Source organism: Poecile atricapillus, chromosome Z (assembly GCF_030490865.1).
Source record: "Poecile atricapillus isolate bPoeAtr1 chromosome Z, bPoeAtr1.hap1, whole genome shotgun sequence".
Lineage (NCBI taxonomy): Eukaryota > Metazoa > Chordata > Aves > Passeriformes > Paridae > Poecile > Poecile atricapillus.
In genome coordinates, this window is record NC_081289.1 from 106,102,808 (window position 1) to 106,128,517 (window position 25,710).

Below are 25,710 nucleotides of genomic sequence, written 5' to 3' on the forward strand. Positions count from 1 at the left end.
CACAACAGATAGATAGATGATAGATAGATAGATAGATAGATAGATAGATAGATAGATAGATAGATAATAGACAGACAGACAGGCAGACAGACAGGCAGGCAGACAGGAGACAGACTGTCTTAAGAAAAAAAAGGATAAAAAAACATAAGTAAATGTGGCATTACAATTAACAACCACAAGCCTACAAAAATCTCTGTTAAAATGATAGGAATGCTACATGTGTTTGGATGCAGAATTGTACCATAAATTCAGAATTAAATCCCATATTTCAAATTCTATCTCATTTCAATCAGAAATTCATACATTCAATTTCATTTTATTTACTCATTGTGACACAATAGGAAACAAGCATTTTGCCCTTTTAATAGAGACTTTCCTAATGAGAATAACAGCTGTTCTCCAAATTTCTGTACTCCAAGGCATCTTAAAAAGATTGCACATCTTTTTATGTGTAAAAACAGTTGAAAGCTTTATGCGTAATTATTTTGTGCAGTAGAGGTAAAATTAAAGTTCAAATGTAATCAAGTGGTTTATACCTCTTAATGTTTTGTTATACTATTTTTGTAGTTTAAAAGTTTAATTTTTATGACAAAGAGCTAGTCATAAAAATTAAATTTTATTATTATAAAATAAAATTATTTTTAACAAAAAGTACATAATAAAAATTATATACAGCCATACCTGTATCCCTTTTATGAATACCTATATTTGTTTTGTACAACAGAGCTTTATAATGTATATATTAACTCTATTATTTCTAGTTAATGCATTTAAGAAAAGGTTACATTAGACACCGGCTAACTAATTATTCAACATTTGGTTCTATTCTATTTTCTAAGCAAACCAGTGTACAGCACCATAAAGCAAGTGATTAGAAAGGGTTTGTAAAACATATCCAAAGCTAGGTATTTAAACAAATATGTCATACCCGAGATACTCTCTAGAAGCAATAGAAAAAAATATACAATACACACTATAATGTGTATCATGCTACCCACACCTACATTTTGATCTATAGCATTCTATTTTTGCATTTTGGTGAAAAATTGGTATCAAGTTTGACTGACAATATTTATGGGTTAGTTTCCCTATATGTCAATCAAAGAAAATAAATTTCTCCAGAGAACATTTTTTAATGTAAATACTTATACTCCTCCGCTGATGTTAGGAAACATGGATACGATCTGCTTCTAGTGACTTCCCAAGAAGCTTTTATGACATTCAGTCTTACAACTCACTCAAGTCAAACTTATGTAGAAAAAATTCTAGGTACCTCTTTACTAAAGGCAGGCAACTTGCATCTATGGCTCATAAGGCAATATGCTACAAAACAGACCATGCAATTGGCAAACAGACAGCAGAGATACTTTGCTTTTTCTGGTACTACATTTTTCACCATCTTTTTTTTAATCTCTGTATTTTTTATTTGACAGAAAAGGCATAAAATAAACTCGAACTGGCTGAGAGACTTGAATTTTGCATGCAAGGAAAAGTAAAATATGAAAGTAAAGGAAGAAAGAGCAAATGGATCAAAATGCTTATTTAGTTAGTCTAGTTAGGTGAATTAATTTGTAACATATTTCCTCACTGAAGTGTTTTCTTCTTTTTATATCAAATGATAAACTTTCAAAAAGCATATACGTGTTTTCATAGCATATTTGCAAAGTTTAATGTACTTCCCAACTGAGCATGACCCCCAACAAATTCTTAGAGATTCTTTTGTTTTGGAGCTACATGTGATAGTCATCTAACAACGTGAAAGAGAAGGCTTATAAGGCATGAGAGACAAGCATTATTAGGGGAAGTTATGTAGCCTAAGCATCTTGATGTGTGAAGGTCATACATGAAACAAATTTACTTAAAACATATATGTAACATAGAATCAGAAAATGTTAAGGGTTTGGAATGGACCTTAAAGATCATCTAGCCCCAGCATCCCATCTCAGAGCCTCATCCACTCTGTCTTGGACACTGCCAGAGATGAGACACCTACAATCTCCCTGGGCAACCCTCACATTTAATTTCTTCTTAATATCCAACCTAAATTTCCCCTCTTTCAGTCTGTACCCATTACTCCTTGTCCTGTCACTACAGTTCCTTATCAAGTGTCCCGCTCCAGCTTCCCTGGGGGGCCCTTCAGATACTGTGAGGTTGCCATGAAGTCTCCACACAGGCTGCAGGATGAATGGCCCCGGTTTTCTCAGCCTGTCTTTGTAGGGGAGGTGCTCCAGTCATCTTATCAATTTCCTGGCCTCTTCTTGACTTGCTCCAAGAGTTCCATCTCCTTCTTTTGCTGGGGACACCAGAGCTGGAGGCAGCACTGTAAGTAGGGTCTCAAGAGAGTAGAGGGCTAGAATCCTCTCCCTTAACCCGCTGGTCACTCTTTTGATGGAGGCCAGGATGTTAAGACCTCCCCCATCCCTCTGTCTTTTCTCTATCTCTCTCTCTCTCTACCTCAACGTGCTGTTGAAGAAAAGTCTGTGCTACTGACTTCAGCATTTGTACCTTAGTTCAAGCAGAGGCATCTCTCTAGTAATTTTAATAATCCGATCTTAACACCATCAAATTCATGTTTCTTTGATTTTGAGACAATTTTGTTGTGCAGAATGGTGTCAACCATGTCTACAACTGTTTTGTCACATACATGTACAAAGTGATTTTCAAGTGACAATTCATATTTTTCTAATTCTCATAATTTAATGTATGCTGAATTCTTATTTTTGTAGATAAATTCTGGGGTTTAGGTGAAAAAAATTATTCCAACACAGAGTACACCCCAGTGATAACATGTTTTAATATGAAGTAACACTATCCTTATTTTATAAGAATGAAAAATGAGAGGATAAGAATAAAATCCACAAGAGGCCCATAAAAAAATCTGGAACTTTAATTCACATATAAATCTTCACTTCCAGACAGCTCCAGCTCTCTAAAGAACAGATGAACTCTAGTACCTTAGTGTTTACCTTGGGGTTTTCCATGTATTTAAAGCTGTATCTGTGACCAGTATTATTTAACCTCAACAGGTTTTGGTCTCTAGCTCCTATGACCAGAAACTATAAACTAGGCTCTGGATCAGTGACTGTAAACAACACAGTCTCTGAAGTCTGAGACCATTAGCCAAGACACAGAGCTATCATTTTTGAGATCACTGCAATTGCAACCCAGTTTAACAATTCATTCTGTGAAGGCCATTTTTACAGCCACTCAGACACAACTAACAACTCAGCAGGTTGTTTCAGGCTCCCTCATCTTCTTCCAACACAATACCTACCAAACTGTAACAAGAAAATACAATCAAGCTGTTTTGAGGTGAGACCACAGAAACTGATATTTCAATACAGCAAATGTATCAATACAGCAAATAACTACCAGTAGCTCTTTATCTGTATTGAATACTTCTAAAAAACCTGAAAATAAAATGAGATGTAGATTGGACTAGCAGTCTAGTCCATTTTGCAAAAAGCATGTTATGTTTCTGCCTCCATTTTGACTTTATACTTGATTACTTCCTTCAGAATGAATTGTAACCAGCTATTGGACTGTACCTTTATTGTTGAGTGTTTGGCTTTTAATAAAGGAAAAAAGAACTTTGAAAGTCTCATGTTTAAGTTAAAGCTTAAAGAATGCTTGTGTTCCCACACTGTTTACTCTCAGATGGTGAAATATCAATAGATGAGTTACAAGATGAAGAAAAGTCTCTTCGCAGACAAAGCCTTGACCTAACATTCAGAGACAAAATTTTTTTGATAGAAGGCAGACTACACAGATGTTTGCTTTTTCCACACTGTACCAGAAAGGAAATAGTTGATGTGAATATGTCTCCCTGCAACACATTTCTTTAGGAAAAGAAGTTTCTGTATTCTTTACATGGTGTGTCATGTTTTCAAAAGCAGCTATTTGACAGATTGCTAATAAGAGCAGAGCTCTGCAAAAAGAATACATAATATATTTTGCATGCTTAGGAAGATTCAGTATTAATCCTGAACCACTAGTGTGGCTTTTCATGCATTCAAGGAGACATATCAAGAAATACCATACACTCTTGGATGTTCCTAAAAGGCTGCACTTGAACAGATGGTCCAGACTGCATTAAACTCAGTAGGTCTGGAAGGAAAAATGAGACCCATTATCACAGTGGAATGATCATCTACAAAGTGTCTCTGTAGGGTTACTATAGGTTGCATTTTTATTCATGATTTCAACATGGTAGTATAAAGCACTGGTTTATGAACATGTTCAGTGCTCCCCAAACATCTCTGTACCCCAGTACTTTTCAATAATAATATGCCATATCTCTAGTATATTAACAATATTGAGACCCTAGGGTGCATAATGTTTTTATCAGTTTTTTCACTAAATATCAGTAAAGGCTGCAGCTGAAACTCCTGTAGGCATAGCTATCAATATTGGACGCACTTAGTCAAAGGTGCTTTTTCCTGCAGAGTAGAATGTATATTATCAGAGTGAGAGTGTTTTAAATCCCTTGACGTTCGTGGGAGGGAGAGTTCTTCCTGACATGGCATAACCGACTGCATGAACAACTACACATCTTACACAGACATGAACTCTGCTATAATCATGTGACACTTGTAGAAAGAATATGATATATTGACTGGAATATGAAAGAAAAATCATCATCTAAAGAGCAATGGATTTCTGCTGGGCATAAATCTGTTCTTTTGTTAGTAAACTCCCATGAGATTAATGTAGAAACATGAATATTCATGGATTCTTGATTAGACTTGAAAATGCATGATGATTATACTCCACCTAAAATATCCATGTCACTAAAATGTCCCATGGGTCCCAGATATTTAATGAAGTCACCTCAGAACTGTGGCTTTCTACTGCAGAGCAATCTCTTTAAATGAAGACTAGAGCTTATTTGCTAAAGAACTGTAATATCCTGTTCTTCCAAAACACAAACTGACACTGCTGAAATATTTATCAGATCTCAAAAACATTAAAAGTCAAAAGCTTCCAGCACTCATCCATACATAGAGATTCCTATACTGAGTCAGCTTCAGTACTTTGAATGGTGTGTGGCTATACGTAAATACCACTTTGAACATAGTGGCAGTGATTTATATTTTCTTATAGGGAATCTTATTATTTATTTAAACATATCTTAGGATCCAGGAATTGTACTCAAACTGTTTTAGTTGTATTGATTGTCCTTAAAGCACTGAGTACTTCTTATCTATACAACTCTTCTGTTCTGTAACTAGCTACTCATGGTGAGAAATGATACACTTCAATTTAATTAGGTTGAAAAACATCCACATTAATCTGCTGATTTTTTTCATACAGGATGCCCACACAGTCTCAGAGATGTTACAAAGATACATTTTTACCTTTTGTTTGTTTGTTTTATTTCTTTGTTTACTGCATCACAAGGCTGGCACAGAATCTCAAGTGCTAACAGGTATTATTCACTGCAAAAGGATTGTGTTTAATTACTTAATGCTTTTTTGATTTAAGGAATCCATATCAATTATTTAATTAGCATCCTGCTAGAATTATTTGAATGCTCAAAAATTAATTAAGAGCTTTTTAGCTTTTGTTAGTTCAGTAACATCAAAGGAGCATTCTGAGAAAAAGCAGTATTTACATAGTAAAGGCAATCTCATCCTAGCTTCAAAACCCATGTTGGAAAGACAGTAGCATGTCCTACACATTGCATCGCCCTTATGGGTAGTTCAGTAGACAGCTTTCTGGCACTCTGGATTGACAGGTTCTCCTTTATGAAACTAGTATTCACAGCAAATTCATTTGGGATTCAGGAAGACATTCTATCTTCTTCCATGTTTATGCCATAGTAAGTAGTCCCACTGAAAAATAGAGAGGACTCCGGCAATGGCAATTTATTTATGTACCATGGATTAACATATCAAACTCTCTGCTTTTCTCTATGAATCTGAATGCAGGTGGTTTTCAGCATCTGACACACTAAGTTTATAAGCCAACCAGGAGCAGTTTGTAGCAATTCTGCAGCAAAACAGCTCCTACTTTTCTGCACATAGAGTTGATCTACTTAACTCTCTGATCCTGCATCATGGAATCTCTAAAATTGCAGACAGTGAACCAGCCATGCCACTGAACACAAAAAATTAGAGAAAACTGGGACTTTACATTATAAGGACTTTCATAAAATTGTACATAAAACCTCTTTCCGTTATTTAGGCTTTCATCATCTGCATCAGTAAGGGAAGAATTCATGCTTAACCATTTCCAAATTGTTTGTAATTTTATCATTTTTCATGAGCTTCCTGGGAAAAAGTACATAGGGTTTGCCAATCTGCTAAGATTTGTGCTGTTGTCATCTAGAAACAACGAGAGGTGGCTTGTTGCCTAGTTGCCAAATTAAATGTTTCTTTTGAGTTTAGTGGTACTGACACTTAAAATGATTTGGTCACTGATTTTAAGCTTCATTTTTGAGAGAAATAAGCTGAAAATACAAAATTTTAAGTAACCATTTTCTTAAATGTTGATTAATCACCACTCCTGAGAAAGGTCCAGGATAAGGCAAAAATTTTCATAAAAGTGAATTGCCTGATTGAAACCACAGGCTTGATCCCATGGAATGTTTCATTTGAGCTCCCATGGTAGAAGGAGAGGGCATCCACATTTCTTGAGCACTGCTAAAACAATTTAACAAAACAGTAAGCTATGTAACAAAATAGTGTACCTCCTAAGGTACATTTCACATTTGGTAGAAAGTCTTTTTGATGGGCACTAGCTAAGGAATTGTATTCTAGAGTTATAAGCTTCTATAAACATCCTGAACCTCATCCTAGCCCAGCTTTTTCCTCAAGTCTCATCCATACCTAAAACTGCTCTTATATCCAAGGAGAACTGCAGTCTCAAGGATTTCCTCCTATTGGTCCTTATTTAGTAGAAATTTCACAGATAGAGTATCTCAGTTTCTCCTAAAGAGAAATAAATAATTAGGCCATCATTTTTGTTTGGGTTCATTCATTCCAGTTTGAACTGGAACCCTTTGATTGGAAGAAATATGCTGAATACATTTGTTCAAACATCACACAGCAGCCAATATACTAAAACAGCAGTGCAAAAAATTGCTTTTCCCCTCCATGTTTAATTTGTGAGGGCACCCTCTTATTAGGGGGTATTGTGAATGGAAAATAAATATCTCCTTTGAAACCCAAGGAATCCCTTTAGCATGTACACCATTTCTACTTAAATCAAAGTGAAGGAGGAATTTACAAGCTAGAAACCTACAGTTCATACACATAGGTTCTACAGTGTGTGATTTGTGGTTAGGTAATTTTTCCTGAATATGACCTGAACTATATGCAGTACTCCAGATTTAATTCTTACCAATATCTTTTTCAAAAACATTGACTTACTTCAGCTCTTCCAGAAATACCTTTCCTGACTCATTCCAAGAGTGCATTACAGACTTAACTGTCCCATCACACTAACAATCAGAGATGAGTCTGAACAAGCTAGTCAGTCAGGTTGTTCTCTGAAGACATAATTTCTGACTCATCAGGTTACAGCTGAAATTACTATGATTAGATTGTCAGCACATAATTTTGCACTGTTGCATTTTGTGCCCTATCACTTACAGCACTCTTCCTTATTATTTAGTTTCTAGACCTAAATTGCTTTCTGCTACTAGCTTTAACAATTTTTAAGGTCTAGTTCCACTGACCTGTAATACCTTCCCATGTGAAGGCTTATCCCTAAGTTTCAGATTTCTAAAAAATGCTTTTTTGGTGAATATTATCTCTAAGTAAAATTAAAGTAAGTAAAAAAACTTTAAAACTTTCGCAAAACTGAAAGGTTTTTTTCCTATTTCAGCATTTTATATGCTTCTTGAGAAGGCAGTTTTCTCATATTTTGGCATGTCCTTTCATACATGCTTTTTGCTTCTTTTTTAGGGAATACAGATTCCTGAGAGCTTCAGCACATATTTGTACAGAAATTCCACTGTTTATGCCTTCCAATTCCCAAACTCCTAGTCTAGAGCACTTCTTCCAGCTAGTTCCTTTACCTGAGTGATCAGTTTTAATGATAGTGTTTTCACCATTCCTTACAATTTCACTTAAATTGAATCCGTTTGTAATGACTTCATCTAGAATCTATTACCCAAAGCTCATTCTTCTCTAGTACCCCAATTTCATACCAAAAAATAAGCCTGGAGTAATAACTCTTTTTATTGATTCAGCAAATATTTGGTGAAGAAAGTTGCTAGCAATCTCATCCAGGAATTTCAAACACTATCAATATCAAAGTACTATGTTCTTTTAAATGTCTTTCTGGGAAAAAAAATAACATTAACATAACAGTCAGTAACATTTATTCTTGGTGATAGTGCATATTGTGATCAATATCTCATTCAATCTCATAGCATTTCAAAACATCACTCACTAGAAATAATCTTCACCCTACCACAATCATGACCAAAAGTGGTTCTTTCCTCTGCTCCAGCTGTCTTCATTTTAATACAGTCTATCCCAGCACAAGTTTCCAGTGAAATTTTTTCCTATTTTTCTGATACTTACCTTAGTGCTCTATCTCCTGGCAAATACCTACCTACCTCAGTGTTCCTGACATCACTTTTTCTACTTTAGTTCTGCTTACAACGTCACTGTCAACTATAGCTGGCCTGAGTAGTAACATCTCTGTAGAAATATATCCATTATTTCTGATTTCCTCAACTACTTAACTTCTACACTTTACAGTTCATACCCGCACATACACTGTCATTTTGCTTCTTCTAGGAAGTCTTATTAATAATTGCTTGTAGATTCTTTTCACAACAAGTATTGAAACAAATCGATCATTACTATATCTCAGGATTTGTCAGCCCTACATCCCAGGTGTCTGTGGTCAGGTCTGACTAAATAAGGAAAAATGTTTTCTTCAGGAACATCTCCAACAGCTCAACAGCCCAATCCTCCTTGCAGTAATTATCAATATAATCAAAACAACTTGTGTATTTAAATAAATAGATAATAATAATTTGGTTCTTTAAAAGACAGCACCATCCATGCTGTGGCTTGCTGTTAAGTCAATATCATAAGATATTTCACTTTTGTAGTTCAGAAACTGTTATGTTGTATGGTCACACAGATTTTTTGCTTCAGCTAACCTGAAATAACATTCTTCATTTGTGTTTGTTTGTTGTTTGGTTGTTTTTTTTTTATTCTGGTAAATCTTTTACTGATGAAGGATAGAGTAATTCAGGAGTTTCCCTATGGTGTAATACATATATATTAATATATCGGTGACTCAAACCCCCACAGTGGCCCAGCTTAGCTCAATGATGAGGTTTCTCTTCACTCTGGGTTCGAGCCAGCATATATTTGTGGGGTTCACTGATTTTCTTCAGGAATTCAAGTCTATAAAGCAAGTAAAGAAATCAGGGGTGGACTCTCTCCTCCAGGTTGCATTCCACAGTTTATTTCTGTGAAGGGGAATCCAACGGACAAGAGACCAAGAATTTGGGGTTGGGGGGGGGGGTTCTTTTAACAGGGTTTCTTGGAGGGAGGGAACATCAGAGAGAGAACCAATTATTTTTCTCAGCTAGTACATTTTACAAACTTTCTACAAATCAAGGTTACACACACCATGATAAGAAATAACAGACACCAACTTCTTCAAATGCCCACAAAGGTGTAGGAGTATTCTCCACAGAGGTCCAGAGGGGGAGAGAGGGGGGGGCTTGGTTTCCTGGCAACACAGGGGGGAAAGAAAGGGAAGGCAAGGTAAGCATGTCCTCCCAGCTTCCATAGCTCAGAGGCATTCTGGGACAGGAAAAACAGAGTTACAAACTTCCGTGTTGGAAAGAAGGGTCTCTCTTCTCCCAACCCCGTGCTTTCCTGGGCTAAAGAAATTTCAAGCAGCTGGAAATGCCAGCAGGGTCCTCTCTCCACTCCATCCGGCTTCTCGCCGTGGGGCTGAGGAGAAAAAACTTCATTAACCATGGTAACTTGACTCCAGGTAAGCAATAGGAGAAAAAGAAGCCGGGGGGAAAATGGGGGCGGGGGCGGGGGGGGGGGGGGTTGGAAATCACAACTAAAAGAGGGGGAAAGATATATTTCAAGTTATCAACTACTAACATAAACTAACTTAACAATATTCTAACAACCTTACTACAGCATATAGGTATCGATATATTCCATATAACATAGGACTTGGCTTATACCAGCAGATTCTCCATATACTACATACTTATTACTCCATATTTTTTACTGTTTACTGTATAATAAGGACTCTCTGCAAGGCCTGATATGGAAGCCATACATGATACAAGGCAATAATTTTCTTGTATTATTTCGAGTGAACACACAGCACTTACAGGATGGCCAGGGTATCAGACCCAGCCAGCGTGGGCTTAGGAGAGGTAGGTCGTGTTTGGCCAACCTGATCTCCTTTTATGACCAGGTGACCCACCTGGTGGATGCAGGAAGGGCTGTGGATGTTGTCTGTTTGGACTTCAGCAAGGCCTTTGACACTGTCTCCCACAGCACACTCCTGGAACAGCTGGCAGCCCTCGGCTTGGGCAGGAGCACTCTGTGCTGGCTTCAGAACTGGCTGGATGGCTGGGCCCAGAGAGTGGTGGTGAACGGTGCTGCATCCAGCTGGGGGCTGGGCACCAGTGGTGTCCCGCAGGGGTCTGTGCTGGGGCCAGTTCTGTTCAATATTTTTACTGATGACATGGACGAGGGAACTGAGTCCTTCATTAGTAAATTTGCAGAGGACACTAAGCTGTGAGTGTGTGTTGATCTGTTGGAAGGGAGGAGAGCTCTGCAGAGAGACCTGGAACTGTTGGATGGATGGGCAGAGTCCAACAAGTCCAAGTCCAAATGTAGGCCAGGTCCTACATTTTGGCCACAATAACCCCCTGCAGCGTTACAGGCTGGGGACAGTGTGGCTGGACAGTGCCCAGGCAGAAAGGGACCTGGGGGCACTGGGGACAGCCAGCTGGACATGAGCCAGCAGTGTGTCCTGGTGGCCAAGAAGGCCAATGGCATCCTGGCCTGTACCAGGACTGGTGTGGCCAGCAGGAGCAGGGAGGTCATTCTCCCCCTGAACTCGGCACTGGTGAGGCTGTGTGGTGAGAACCTCGAGTGCTGTGTCCAGTTCTGGGCCCTCAGTTCAGGAAGGACGTTGAGACGCTTGAGCGCGTCCAGAGGAGGCAACGAGGCTGGTGAGGGGCTTGGAACACAAACACTGTGGGGGATGGCTGAGGGAGCTGGGGTTGTTTAGCCTGGAGAAAATGAGACTCAGGGGTGACCTCATCACTCTCTACAACTTCCTGAAAGGTGTTTGCAGTCTGGTGGGGGTTGGTCTCTTTCTCCAGGCAGCAACTGGAGGACAGAACAAGAGGACACCATCTCAAGCTGTGCCAAGGGAAATATGGCTGGATATTAGGAGAAAGTTTTTTACGGAAAGGGTGATAAAATACTGGAATAGTCTGCCCAGGGAGGTGGTGGAGTCACCATCCCTGGATATATTTAAAAACAAGACTGGATGTGGCACTCAGTGCCATGGTTTAGTTGAGGTGTTAGGGCTGGGTTGGACTTGATGATCTTGAAGCTCTCTTCCAGCCTAGTGATTCTGTGATTCTGTGATTTTGTGACTGGTGTCACTCATGTAACTGACTATTGATTTTAATATGTTTTGTTAGTCTTTATAAAATTACATAAATAGCCATCCATTTTTTCTTTATATTTCTGGTATTTTAAAATATAATCTGGTTCAGTAACTCTAAAAATGTTGAAGAACAGAATCTGTAAAGTAGAACACATGCAGGTACAGTCAGTGGCAAAAAGTACTTGTCTGCAAAATTCTAGCAGGTATAAAATGAAACTAATAGTAAGTGAACTCTATATACTAAGTAAATACGTATACATATATGGTAACCTGGTTTCCTAAAACTCTTGATTAATTTGGTATTTATGTACAGATGTTCAATTTTATTCTTGGACTTCCTGAAATCTCAAAGCAGTATGTTCCAAAATGTAAAAAGTACTATAGAGAGAAAAGTAGACATCGATTCCAGTGCAATGTGACACTGTTGAATAATAACTTAAATAATGGTCATGAGAAAATGGGATCCAGTATATATTTACTACACTGATATTGAAATGCTTATCCTTTTAGCTGCCCTGCTTATTTTTGATAGAGACTACCCCATCTTTAAGACAGGAATTTCAAATAAAATTACCTATGCCCATTTCCAAGGATATTCCCGAAAACATACATATTATATACATATTCTAGTAGAGCTTGTATTCTTTTTAAGAGTTCCTAACACTGGCCTTCTAAGGGCCTTCCATTTTCTTCCAGTAGAATTTGTAAAGAATTATGTATTCATTATTTGTAGGATAATCGTGTATGTTGTCCATTGACACAGGGAAGAATCCCAATGTGCTACACACTGAACATGCATATCATTAGTTAAACACCACCATGGCTTACAACTGAGTAAGAAAGTCAACTGTTTCATTAGTTTCAAATACACAAGGACTGTATACAAAAGAGAGCCTATTCTCATTTCTGCATTTCTTTCATTATTTGGGTGGGCTGAGAAAAAATTACTATAGGCTCGCTGTAGGAAAATATTTTGAAACAAACCAAAAGGCAACTATATTTAATAGCTTACAATATTAATATTTTTCCTTACTTATATTAACAAGAAGGCTTAATGAACAGCTTAAAATTTTGCAATAATTATGGGCTTTGTTCCATAATAGCTATTTAGCTATTGAAACAGACAAAAATGAATGAATCATCATTTATCAAAGTGGTTTTATGTATGCCTATATTAACTATTCAAGATAAGATATTTTCCACTTGTTTCCCCTATGGAAAAAGTGTTCTATTTCTAACTTCCTAGCATTGCTATTTCTAGTTTTTAACAACAGCAGAACAACTTACAATGCTATCTATTCACTTAGGCACTCAACAAGTGTAGAAGAGCTATTATAAAATAAGTAATCAAATTCATTGCTAACAACCACACGAATAAATATAGTAAATTTTATTCTGATAATGGTGTCCTGCCTAGTGAGAAGGGTCACAAGGGAAATTTCCACAGCTGGGCACAGCATGCACAGCATGCAGCTATTTTGAATTGCATTTATTGATATCAGATTAAAGTAATTTTATTGTGCCAAATCAGATGATGCCAAGATAATAATGAATGTCAAGGAAGAGAAGTGTTGCCAGCAAATCCTAATGAAGAATCACAGTCAAGCATGTTTTCAGTATCCTAGATAGGAACACAAAATAGCATGGAAACTATATGAAATACCATTATTCAGAGTACATTGCTACAATAAATGCACTTCTAAACCACCACATAAGACATCTTTCAAAGAAGATGCAGTATTCACTGGAGGAAGAAACAGGATAAATAATTAACCAAAGCCTGAACTGAACTGCTTTTTTTTTTGTCCTGTGCACTGCATGTTTTGAAGTCCTCTGATAAACATTTTGCTCAACTTCTGTGCCAAAATAGTCAGAAATGGTTGTAGTTCCTGTCTCTTGGTAGGTAACTCTCTGTTCCTCTTATCTAATGGAATGACACTGAAGACTTGCAGAGCTCCTCATCAGCAGAACATCAAAAATAAAGATTTTGAAACCCAGAGCTCATTGGGCAGATGTCACAGAGCATGATTTGTTTTTTTCTTCTCTTCATCTCCATAAAACTGCTGTTGTATTCCACTGGACTATATAACACACACACCAAGATGTGTTACTCAAAGTTCAGAAGTTTTAGGTTAGTTGATTTAGGCAATTACCACAATGATTCAAAAATAGGTCTAGCTGTTTAAAGAGTGTTGCACATCACTGAAAGAATCCTTACATGACCTACCTAGGACAGCTTGTCTCGTGCTTAAAATAGATGGGGTTTGGATCATATGTCCACCTAGTCATCTACATTTCAGCAATCTTGTTGATGCATTAGAACTGAATATAGTAGCTTGAGTTAATTCTGAAAGAACACAGTGAGCAATATGCCTTTCAATAGCAGTGACAAAATGCCTTTTAATAGAATATTGTTGCTAATTTATACAACCATAAAACTATTTCCATACAATGGTGGTAACAATTGACATTACAACGCCACCTGTAACAACAAATTCTGTCACAGCTGCCTTCTTCACTGACTTCCAACATACTGTGTTTCATTGTGTTACAATGTGAATGGTCTTTGCAGCAGCAGCTGCATTCAAATCTAGAAATCACCATACCTAAGCACAAGCCCTGAGTCATTGAGAGTGAGTCCTTCCTTTCCACGAGCCTGATTTCAACATGTTTCTGTATCTACCAATTTGTCTAGAGATGTTTATAAAGAGTTATAAAGAGTTTGGAGATGTCAATAAAGAGTTTGCTAATTACCTAAATTTTATGAAGCCAAGACTTTTCATTAATATCCATTGTAAACAATTATGACAACTCTCTGACCAAATATAAAGCTCATATTTGCTTTTACACTCAACCAAAGCTTCTTTTATGTTGTTATCTAGTGAGTTCTTACTAATGTGATTATTTTTCTGCTCCAGTGGTTCCAGAACTGTGTCCAGAACTGGACACACAACTCCAGATGCAGTCTTACCGGGACTGAGTTGAATGACAGGATCATTTCCTGTGTATTGCACTGGCAGCATTCTTCCTGGTGCAGCCCAGGACACCACTGGCCTTCTTGGTTACCAGGGCACACTGCTGGCTCATGGACAGCTTGTTGTCCATAAGGACCACCAGGTCCTCCTCTGCAGAAGTCAAGCTGCTTTACAGCAGATCAGCCCCCAGCCTCTGTGCAGGAGTGATGTTATAACTGGCATTATTCCTGCCCAGGCACAGAACTTGCAGACTTGCTTTTGTTGAACTTCAGCCCATCCAGCTCATGCTGACTGCCGACACAGACATCTGCTCTAGGAGACTCTACTTCAGGTTTTGTATCATCAGCAAATTTGCTGAGGGTACACTCTGCCCCTATTACCCAGGTCATTGACCACCTGGGAATACAGCTATAGGCCTTCAACTTATCACAACCCCCCGAGTTTTGCCATCCAGCCAGTTCTCAAACCACCTCTCTGTCATTCCTTTCACCCACATTTCCTGAGCTCACCTATGGGATGCTATGGAAGACAGTGTCCAAAGCCTTGCTGAAGTTAAGGCAAACATCCTATTGCTCTCTCCCCATCTACATAGTCATTCTAGCCTAGAAGTCTACCAGGTTAGTGAAACATGTTTTGCCTTTGGTGAATCCACATTGACTACTCCTGATAACCTCCTTTTACTACCCAAGTAAATGACATCCAGGATAAGCTGTCTGATCACATTTCCAGGGACGTACATGAGACTGACTGGCCTATAGTTTCCTGAGTTCTCCTTCTTGCCATTTTTGAATACAGGAATGACATTCCTCCAGTCTGCAGGCAGCTCTCCTGTTCTCCATGACCTTTAAAAGTTAAGGAGAGCGGCTTGGTGGTAACATCTGCCAACGCTCTCAGCACTTGTCCCATGAGGGCCCATGGATTTATGGCTGTCAGGTTTGCCTGTATGACTCCCAACTGATCTTTCTTGATCAAGGGAAAGTCTTCCTTTTTCCAGATGCTCTCTTGCCTCCAGGGGCTGGGGTTCCTGAAGGCCGGACTTAGCAGTAAAGGCTGGAGCAAAGAAGGCATTTAGTAACTCCCTCTCTGTTGGTCACTAGAGCACCCACCCACCTCATTCAGCACTGGGACACATTTTCCTCATTTACTACTGATGTACTTGAAGAAAACTTATGGTAACTGACATCCCTTGCCATATTTAATTCCAAATGGACCTTCACCTCTTTTGTCACATCCTTGCACACTCTGAAAATATTCCTATATTTTTCACAAGTGGCCTGTCTCTTTTTCCATTGTAAAATTGCTGCTTCTGCTTGAGTTTTGCCAGAACCTCCTTGGTCATCCATGCAGATGACCTGTCTTCTTCACTTGATTTCTTGATCACAAGGGTGCAATGCTCTTGAGCTTGGAGGAAATGATGTTTGATTACTCACTGTCTTAGGCCCTCCTGCCCTCTGGATCCCTAAGGACTAGGAATCTTCCAAATAGATTATTGAGGAGGCAAAGTTCGTTCTTTCAAAGTCCAAGACTGTAATCCTGTTTGTTATCCTGTTTCCTCCAAGTAGTATCCTGAACTCGCCATGTCATGATCACTGCAGCCAAGGCTATCCCAGTCTCCACATCCCCAGCCAGTCCTTTTTTGTGTGTTATTTCAAGGTCTAGCAGCACATCTTTCCTTGGTGGCTTCTACACTACCCATGTCAAATGCTCTGGATATATGTGTATATATACATAGATAGAGATATATAGATACATAGATATACAGATAGTTGATGTATAGATAGATGTATGTATATGCTCTCAAATGTATATAAACACACAAAAATAGGAAAAAATTAAGATATAAAACCAATTTTTCAAAAAGTCACCATGAATATACCAAACAATTTTTAAAATGCTTGGCTTCTACTCAATCATACAATCAGAGACTATATTCTAGTCTTGTTTATAATCGGTTTTTTTCTTAATTCTGGCTATCTCACAAGTTTGCAGGTACTGCAGGTGTTTCTGAACCTTATTTTATCCCTCAAAATTACTTTTGTCATCTTTTTGCTTGAAATTAATCTGAGACTAACAAAATCTTTCCCAAAAGGAGTTTTAAATTCAGTTATCACATTATGTCAACACCATCTCTTTGCAGCAATAGCAGTAATCATTGCTTCAGCAGTAAAAGAAGATACACCAAAACCACCAAAGGTTATACATATGCAGCAATACTCTTTAATGTCATTTTTAAAAATCCAAATAAACAAACAAGCAAAACTTCAAACAAACAGACAGTAGACTTATTTTGGGGGTCAATTTTTATTTTGGAGTCTTTTTTAAAATCTTTCCTTAAGATTCTTTCCTTTTTTTTTCCTTTCTTAATTGCTGCTTGAGTCTTTTAAGAGGCCTTAAAAATAGATGTGACTGGATTAACCCAATCTGAGAATAGTGAATGTGATGACCTTGATCAGGGGGACAAAAATGAGCTACTTCACACACAAAACACATATTAAAAACAGCTGCTAGCTTATCTTGTAAAGCATCCACTTAGAGTCATCAAGCAGTTTTTACCATTATGAATTTGAATGAGCACTATGACTGTAAAAATTAAGCTTGGTAACTCTTTTATCAAGCATTTCAGGAAAGGTAAGAAGGGAATGTAAAACTTCTATAAATTTTTAAAAGACAGCTTCCTATTGCTTTATGTCTGTCACTGATGTGCAGTTAGAGTTACAATGTATGAAGTATATATATTATTTGGGATCATCAGGGTTTTCCTGCACAAGTTATATTACTCAAAGTAGGTCAAACTTGGTTCTTGCAGTTTAAACTCTTTCTTTTTACATGGAAAAATCAATATTAATTTTAAATCAGGAAAAATTATATTTCTATGCACAAAATAGTGCTGAACATACACATTTCAATTTTTTTAAAAAGTGCCTAAAGGAAAACAGCCAATAAGTAAATTATTTTATCCAAAATAACGTACTTAAGTTAACCATTAGCCTCAGGTCTTGACCAATATAGTACTAATGATAGAATACTGATTGTCTTTGACAGACTTTAAATAACTGGAGCAAGACCTTTACCAAACCCAAGTACTGCAGAGTAATATGGGGAAAACTGGTTTTTCCTAGGCTGTAGAAAAGAAAAATTCCTTTCTTTGAGGTTCCACATATTTCCAAAAGGGGAGCGAGTGTCAAAAACTTGGATTTATGCAGCCACTAGACTCACCTCTATCTGCTTGCACTCATACTAACATGTTAAAGGATTTAACTGGCAACTCCAAATAGCTTTTTAACTGTGGCATTGCTCATCTCTCCCAAATTGGAAAAACAATCCCAGAAAACATACTTATAGATTTCCCTGAGGAAAAAAACATAGATGGGGAAAACAGAGAAATCAAGGCACTCCTTTGATTCCTGCCTATTGCACACAACTGAGAATCATGTTGAACAAACATTGGGCATTGTTTTTGTTTAGCTGTTTGCTTGTTTGTTTTTAATGGAAGTTCAAATGTGTGCAGTGATCTCTGCCTGGAGCAGCTACTCATTTGTATTCATTGCCAATAAAGGAGTAGCAATACCTCTAGAGGCAAATGTAACTGAAGTTGCTAGAACAGTCCAGGATGAGAACCAAAAACTAGATGCAAGCACAAATAAAGACTCAAAACAAAAGCACAGTCTCTCAATTTTTCTTTTTCTGACTGTGCACAGCAGTGTAGCCTGAGAAGCTCAATCCAAAACCATTTCAAGCAGAGCTGTTACAGGAGAAAAAAGGATATCAGAATGAGCAGCCACAGCCACAAATGTAAACTATGCTAGCTCTCTCTCTTTTCTGAAAGGTCTCTGTGGAGTTTCTTACCCAAGTGTCTCAGTGTCAAGACCTGGTCCTTTCAGGATGGAATCCTACTGCTTTTGTGCTTTAAAATGAATTTAGGATGAAAAAGTTTTGAAACACAGGTTGTTTTCTTCACTGTTTTCCAATCAGATTGTCAATAATAAGTTTTCTGAATAAAAAATTTTCAAGCCAGAACACATCCAGCAATAAGAAAGGTGAGGTGTAAACACATTTGTTACACCCTTGCTTTTCAAACTTTGAAACCTTTTCACTGATTTCAGCACCATGAACAACTTTATTTAAAAAAAATAAAATAAAATAAAATAAATTAAATTAAACAAAATTAAACAAAATAAAATTAAATACACCAAAAAACTCCACACTGAAAGAATGTGTATTAAAGCATCTCATTAATAATTTTTAAATTAATAAAAAGCACTGGAATAAGGTAGGACCAAAGTGAAGCCTCGTACTAAAAGTATTGTGCACAGCAATGAGTTACAAAATCAAATTCAGGTCAAGAAAATAATTTGAAATAAGTTTTTGTATAATAGACCTACTCTTACGTTGGTACAATTGACAGAATTATTCTGTCTTCATTTTTTAAAAAATAGTGTCCCTACATTCCTAACTCTACCAGTTGCAGTCCACACATAACCAAGAAAAACACAGGAGGAAAGGAGGGAAAAAGACAAAACCAAGTCAGGGTGAACATGGAAACCTATTTATACACAGCTTCTGCCCCTATTCCTTCTCTAACATGACCTGTCTCACATCTTCATAAAACCTTTAGAGGATTAGTTCAAGCAGTACCTACCATGCCACAAAATTATTCCTTAGTAGGCTACACTCTCCCAGAATGATCAGCCCTGCCAGAGAAGCTAATTTTTTTACATATACCTGTATTATAAAACCCAGAAACAGAATTGTTCCAGACCACTGCAACTCTGTTGTGAATATGTTGCAGGAGATACCTGACCTACAAGATTTCAACAAAGGAGAGTACATATTCCTATGAAGGAAGAAAATGAAATGGACATGCCTGTTGCTGTGGCCACACTATGGGAGATACCCACAACATCCCTCCTCTGCTCCAGGGATGTGCCCGGACTTCACTGATTCTCAAATATTTCAGTCTACTGCAGATATGTATGGAAGAATTGATGGGAGAATATAAAGGTCTCCTTAGTTTCTTCCCTCTACAGAAAACATGAAATCAGTTCCTCATATACTCAGTGCCTTTGGGTGCACAAATACTTTGTGTGTGTCATAAAAGAGGAATAACTGGGTTTTTCCTTCCTCTCTGTTACTTCTAGTTATCTAAAAGCTGATGTATTTTTCTTATGTTCCACCCACACCTGGGGAGGATTCTGGATGTATCCTTCTCTCTGCACTGCCAAAGCCCTCTCTTTAAATATCAGACGTCTTGCTTAGCAGAATAGAGAATTAGAAGTTGAGTTTTAGGGCAACTAATAATGCTTGTAATAGACATGCTCGCTAACCTGAGTAAAATGGCAATTAAGTTTATGGAATGTATAAAGTACCAAATACATTTTAGCACAAAAAGATGCTGAGAAAGACAGCTTTTATTACTGTGCAGATCTCTACCAGGTCCATCAATTATAATCTTTGAATATTGTTGAGTGATAAATCACCATATATGAGAGAAAACTTCTGTGGCATTTTTATCATGAATGATTACACAAGGAATGCTCTTAGGTGTACCTCCTGCCTGCAGTTTCCCAGCTGAATTCTGTACTCTAAATTAACCTCTGAACTAGTTCCTGACACCTTACTTTCCCATCTTCTGCTGCCCCAGGGAGGAAAAATAACAAAGAAACCAACCAAATAATGCTGGTTGAGGACAAACAGGTATGTCTCCAGCATAAAAGGGGCCTGAAGTCATTTCCATGACATGTGTGTCGTTTCCATTCCTCAGACTCCTTCTTCAGGTGCTACTGGAATAGCACTCACAGCCCCTCAGTTCTTTTTGCTTAAACTCAAAGCAATGGTGCCAAGCTACTCTGCATTGGAAAAATAACATCATCCCCATTACATGAGGACAGTCACCTCACATACAGGGACAAGGCAGAGGTGTTTAAGGCATTCTCTGCCTCTGTCTTCAGCACAGATGACAGACCAGGGGGTGTCAGTGCCCTCTAGCTGGAGGACCATGCTGGTAAGAATGATCATTCCCCTGAAATTTTGTGAGATCTGATGTTCCAGCTGGATCCCTATATGGTTATGGGGACTGATGGGATTCACAAAGAGCTGGCTAATGTCATTGCATAACCTCACTCCATGATTTTTGAGTGGTTTTGGTGGTCCAGAGAGGTCCCAGGTGACTGGAAGCTGGCAAATATTGTCCTGATTTTCAAGAAGGGCAGGAAGGACGACCCAGGAAATGACAGGCCTGTCAGTCTCACTCCACTGCCTGATAAAGTTATGGAGAAGTTTATTCTGGGGATACTGAATAACACCTGAATGACAATGCAGTCACTGGTCACAGCCAGCACAGCTTCAGGTGAAGAAAGTCCTGCTTATCAACCTGGTTTCCTGTCATGACAAGGTGACCCAGCTGACCAAGGGAAGCCAGTAAAGCCTTTGACACTGTCTCTCGCAGGATCCTTCTGGACTTAAATGTCCAGCCCACAGCTGGATAAACACATCTTGGGATGGGTGAACAACTGGGTCACGGGTCAGGCACAAAGGGTCACAGTGAATGGGATGACATCAGACTGGGAACCTGTCACTGGTGGGGTTCCACAGGGCCCCATCCTCTGCCCTCTGCTCTTCAACATCTTCATAAATGATTTTACATGACACATCAATCACAGAAAATGCTTGTGCCATTGCAGGGCATATTCACTGAGTTGTCTTGGGCAGGCTCTGAAGACAGGGCAGCAGTGACTTTACCCCACCTTCCATGTGGGCACACAGAACTCTCTGAAGTGCTCTGCAAACACTGGCTGTGAGCTGAAGAGCCTTCCCCAAAGGTGGGTGCTGGGAGCAGTGTACCCTGCACCTGTACAGGGGGGAGCATGATGGAACCTTCCAGAGACAGTGTAATGCATATAAACAATGACTCCATTATTTCCAGGAAAGCATTTCCCAGGTTTCTTGAACACTTACCATATTGCTTCTGTCTGTTTGGCAGAATACGTGCAAACATTGTACTCTGATTGGGTAACCTGTTTTTCTTGTATTTCCTGAAATCAAAACTCTAATTATTTCTTCCAGACTAGAATCTGAAGGCAGTTACACAACTATTAAAGCACTTTTGAGGAAACTAGGAATTTCCAGCTGTGGGGGGCAGAAAGGGAGAGGGGAACGTAGAGTTTTTCTCATGGCATCAGAATACTTATGGATGAAAATAAAAATTATTTTATTGCCCCAATGCAAATTAAAACCAGAAGTTTCCTGTTCAGGTGATCAGAAAAAGGATACACTTTGGGAACAGCTCCTCTCATATTTGCCATGCTCAGTTCCCACTTTAGAGTTTCATCTAAAACTTGGATTTTAGCGGCCTTGGTACAGGCGATAGCCTGCTTTTATTGAATGTTTTTCCCAGTTGTCAAAACAGAATTTTGGGGGTCAGTGCTTTAGGATGACTAAAACACATGAAAGCCAGAGGAACTTTGTCAGACAGAAAAGCAAATTACTCTTTTTGGAAGGTGTACAAACTGACTTCATATGCACGCACACACAAACACATATAGAAAGTGTTTTTTATATATTCATTAATAGATGCATTTATCTATCTAATTGTATCTAATTGCAAGTCTTTGTCATTTTGTTCTGAATTTAATAGAGATAAAGGCAGAATTTTAAAAAGTAAGCAACATACAGCACTACTTAAGCAAAGATATTTTTACTGAAGAGAAACAGCAAAGTTCTTTCTAGTCTCAGAGCTGCTGCAAGTGCTATATGGGAATCCTTATTGTCCTTAGCATCCTCAATTAAAGTGTGCATTGCAATAATAAGTAACAGCTGCATGGAAGGTGAATCAGGAAGTCAGAGAGGAAGTTTTTAATCTTTTCTGTTTACGTTGACTGCACCAGAGAAGGCTAAAGCAGTGCTCCTAGATGCTGGGAGGGCTGCAGTGGGAGGATATTTGCTCTTGTAATTAAAGAGGTGTAGCAGAGGGAATCTTGCTATCATTCCCCTGTGGAGGAACATTGCCTTTGAAAGACCTATGGTTGCCAGGAGCCAGGGCTCCAGCAGTATATAAACTTTCCTTTCCCAGCAGGGCTCAGCATTAAGAGCATCATAATTGAGTACTCACAGTATTAAAAGGCAAGAAAAAAGTTTGTCTGGGATCTGATCCAAAGCACACTGATGTTAATGGAAAAAAATTCCACTGATTCCAATGAGATTATGGTCAGACAACGGTGTATTTAGACAAAATTACAAAAAAAAAGTCTTTGGCAGTGGAAATGTCTATTTTCAATAACAAAAGACGGTCAGGGAATTATATAAGGGCGAATCAGTACATAAATTACTTTCTTAGTTCAGAGATAATCACAGTAATAGAATAGGTTCATTTTCTAGTGTTTATGTTTTCCTAGTGTTTATGTTCATCCAGATACAAGCTAATGGAAAAAATAGTGAAGTCTTGTAGAAATGATCTTTTTAGTTGATAAGAGAACCATCAAGTGACTTAAAAGCACAGAACTCTTGTCAAGGGGAGTAGAGAATCTCTCATGGGGCAAAGCAGGATTGTTCATGCACAGACACGAAAATGGGAGGTCAGTAAGTGTACAGGAAGATGAGAGCAGAAAGTTTTTATTCGAGAAAGAAAAAAGAGAACAGAAGGAAAATTCTACAGGAGCAGAAGTCCATTTGACATGCTTAGAGGAAAGAAAAAGCAAAGATACCATGGAATTTTTCCTTCACATACTTAGACTGTATAGGAGAGGAGAAAGGAGAGAAAACAATGTAGGCTGAAGTAACTGCTCAACACTATCATCAGAGCAGCGAGATCACTGAAGCTGGGAAAATACTTAGCAGGGAAAACACCTCTAGATGAGGTTCTATGGATAAGATTATAGGAAGGTTTTGTAATATCAAATTAAAACCTCTGGTGATAAATGAGAAGATGGGATGAGCCATTACACTCAAAGCTGATTTTGGATTCCCTAATACTAAAAGGAGAAATTACTATACCAGAAGTTACCATCAAAGGTTTGTTGTACAGTGAAATTTTGCATTACTTTATTATAGTTATTAATTATCTAACATGTTTACTTCCTCAAATGAAAAGGGCATAAGGCTGAACCTTGAGTCAAACCTGGGGACATAGCTTTCAGAACCAAAGGCCATGGTTGGATCTATTCTAAATGGTTTAGGTATATATCTTGCAGTACCTAATATTTTCACCTATTCTTGATTTGGTTTGGGAGGGTTTTTTAGTGGGTAAGAGTTTCATCACTCAGCTTCACTTAACAGTGCAAAAATGTAGCTAGCAAGATTTCAGCAAGATTTCTTGAGGTGAAGTCAAAATTTCATACTTTTACAAAAAGGAAACAGTAGATTGACCTGTCAACTACTGACTGTCAACAGAAAGATCTAGTATCTTATAAGCCTCTGTATCACCTTAATTCCTAGCATCTATGAGCTTGATCTACAGTAACTACACCCATCAACCCACCAACAAAACTGTGACAAATACAAGTTACAGGTCCCTCCACACTCAATTTCCCATCTGACGCTCAGAAAAGAATTTATCAATTAGATCACTTAGTTACTGGGTCGCTGCAGATCTGTCTGATAATGCACTCTTTACAGAAGCTTTCTGGTTTCTGAATGGTAAAATGGGATGAAGGATTAAATTTCATATATTGTCTTGAAGATTATTTTATACTTCTGTGAGCTGAAAATTTCTTTAGGTAGCAAGCTGCAAACATGTGATTGACTGCTGCTTTTATAAAGTGAAAGAAAATTGTTATAAAAGGCTACAGAGTAAGAACTGATGCCCAAGTGGAACTGACTACCAAGAGGCACAGAGTAATGTTAGGATGTATTGAAGCTTCATTCTCATTTTTACTTTTTCAGAGTTGCCTCGTTGTCTCCTTGAAACTCAAATGTATGTAATCACATTTTGGTTTTGAATTATTATCATAATCCTGTCCCAAAACTTAGCATAGAGGTAGTACCTTAGTGCAGGCCAAATTTATTCCCCTTACACTAACCCTTGTCTACTTGTCATTGTCAAAGAAACACTAGATGTCATAGAAAGAGTACCAAAGTAAATGAAAGCAGAATTTATATGGTTAAGCTGCACAGCATTTTTCAAGAAGTCAGAGTGCACACAAGCAGTTACCTGGCAGCTTAACATGCTCTATCTATACGATGGCTGTGCACACATCACATTTGCATATATATCCCTGTGCTGAAGAAAAAGAATAAAAATACCATACCACACCTTTGAGAAACAGTCATTTCTCATTAAGACTCCAATGATGACAATGATTCCCAGAAAATTCAATGGATTCATGATTGAACTGACAGTGGATCTTCTAAAAAAGAAGACTATTGCATACTGAACCATCTCTTTTGCACTTTCCTTCCAGATGAACTGTAAGTAGCAGGATGTGGTGCAATTGTTCAATATGAAGGTGAAAAATGTGTGAATGACACTGCGAGACCTGCATCCAAGCAATGAATACATCCAATAGAGGGAAGTTGATATTTCAATTACTTCTGTGTCCTGGGAATAGAATTTTTAAAAGCCTCATGTATGTTTTTATAGCACCCTCTCTCTTTCCATTTGTAACAAAGTGCTGATGCTCCCAGAAACATCGCTCAAATGTAGACCACCTTGTTAATTATGGGTGGTCCATATCCATTATTATTGTTTTCCTTTTGGAAAACTAGAAACAATATAAGAGCAGAAAATCACTCATGGGTGAAGGATATAAAAGTCTGCATGCATACATTTCTGCTGGGAGGCAGTAACATGCCATTTAAACAATCTTCTAGCACATCTTTAGTATTTCCTGGACAAAAGGGCAGATCAGTGCTCCAGCAGAAGAGGAGATTTTCAAACAAATAGGAGAAAAAATCGTTATTAAACATGCTTTTGTATCACAGGTAATTATAATAAGGCTTTTCACTGTTAGTCTCTGAGGAGCTTTACTGTGTGGATGGGAAAGGAAGAAATCTTAAAGATTTCTATACATGTAAATCATACAGGAACAACATTTATTTTAGTGCAGTTGGTCTGTCGCTGCCCGAATCGGCCTCTTTTGCCTCGGCTAGCTGTGGCCGATGTCAGCGGCAG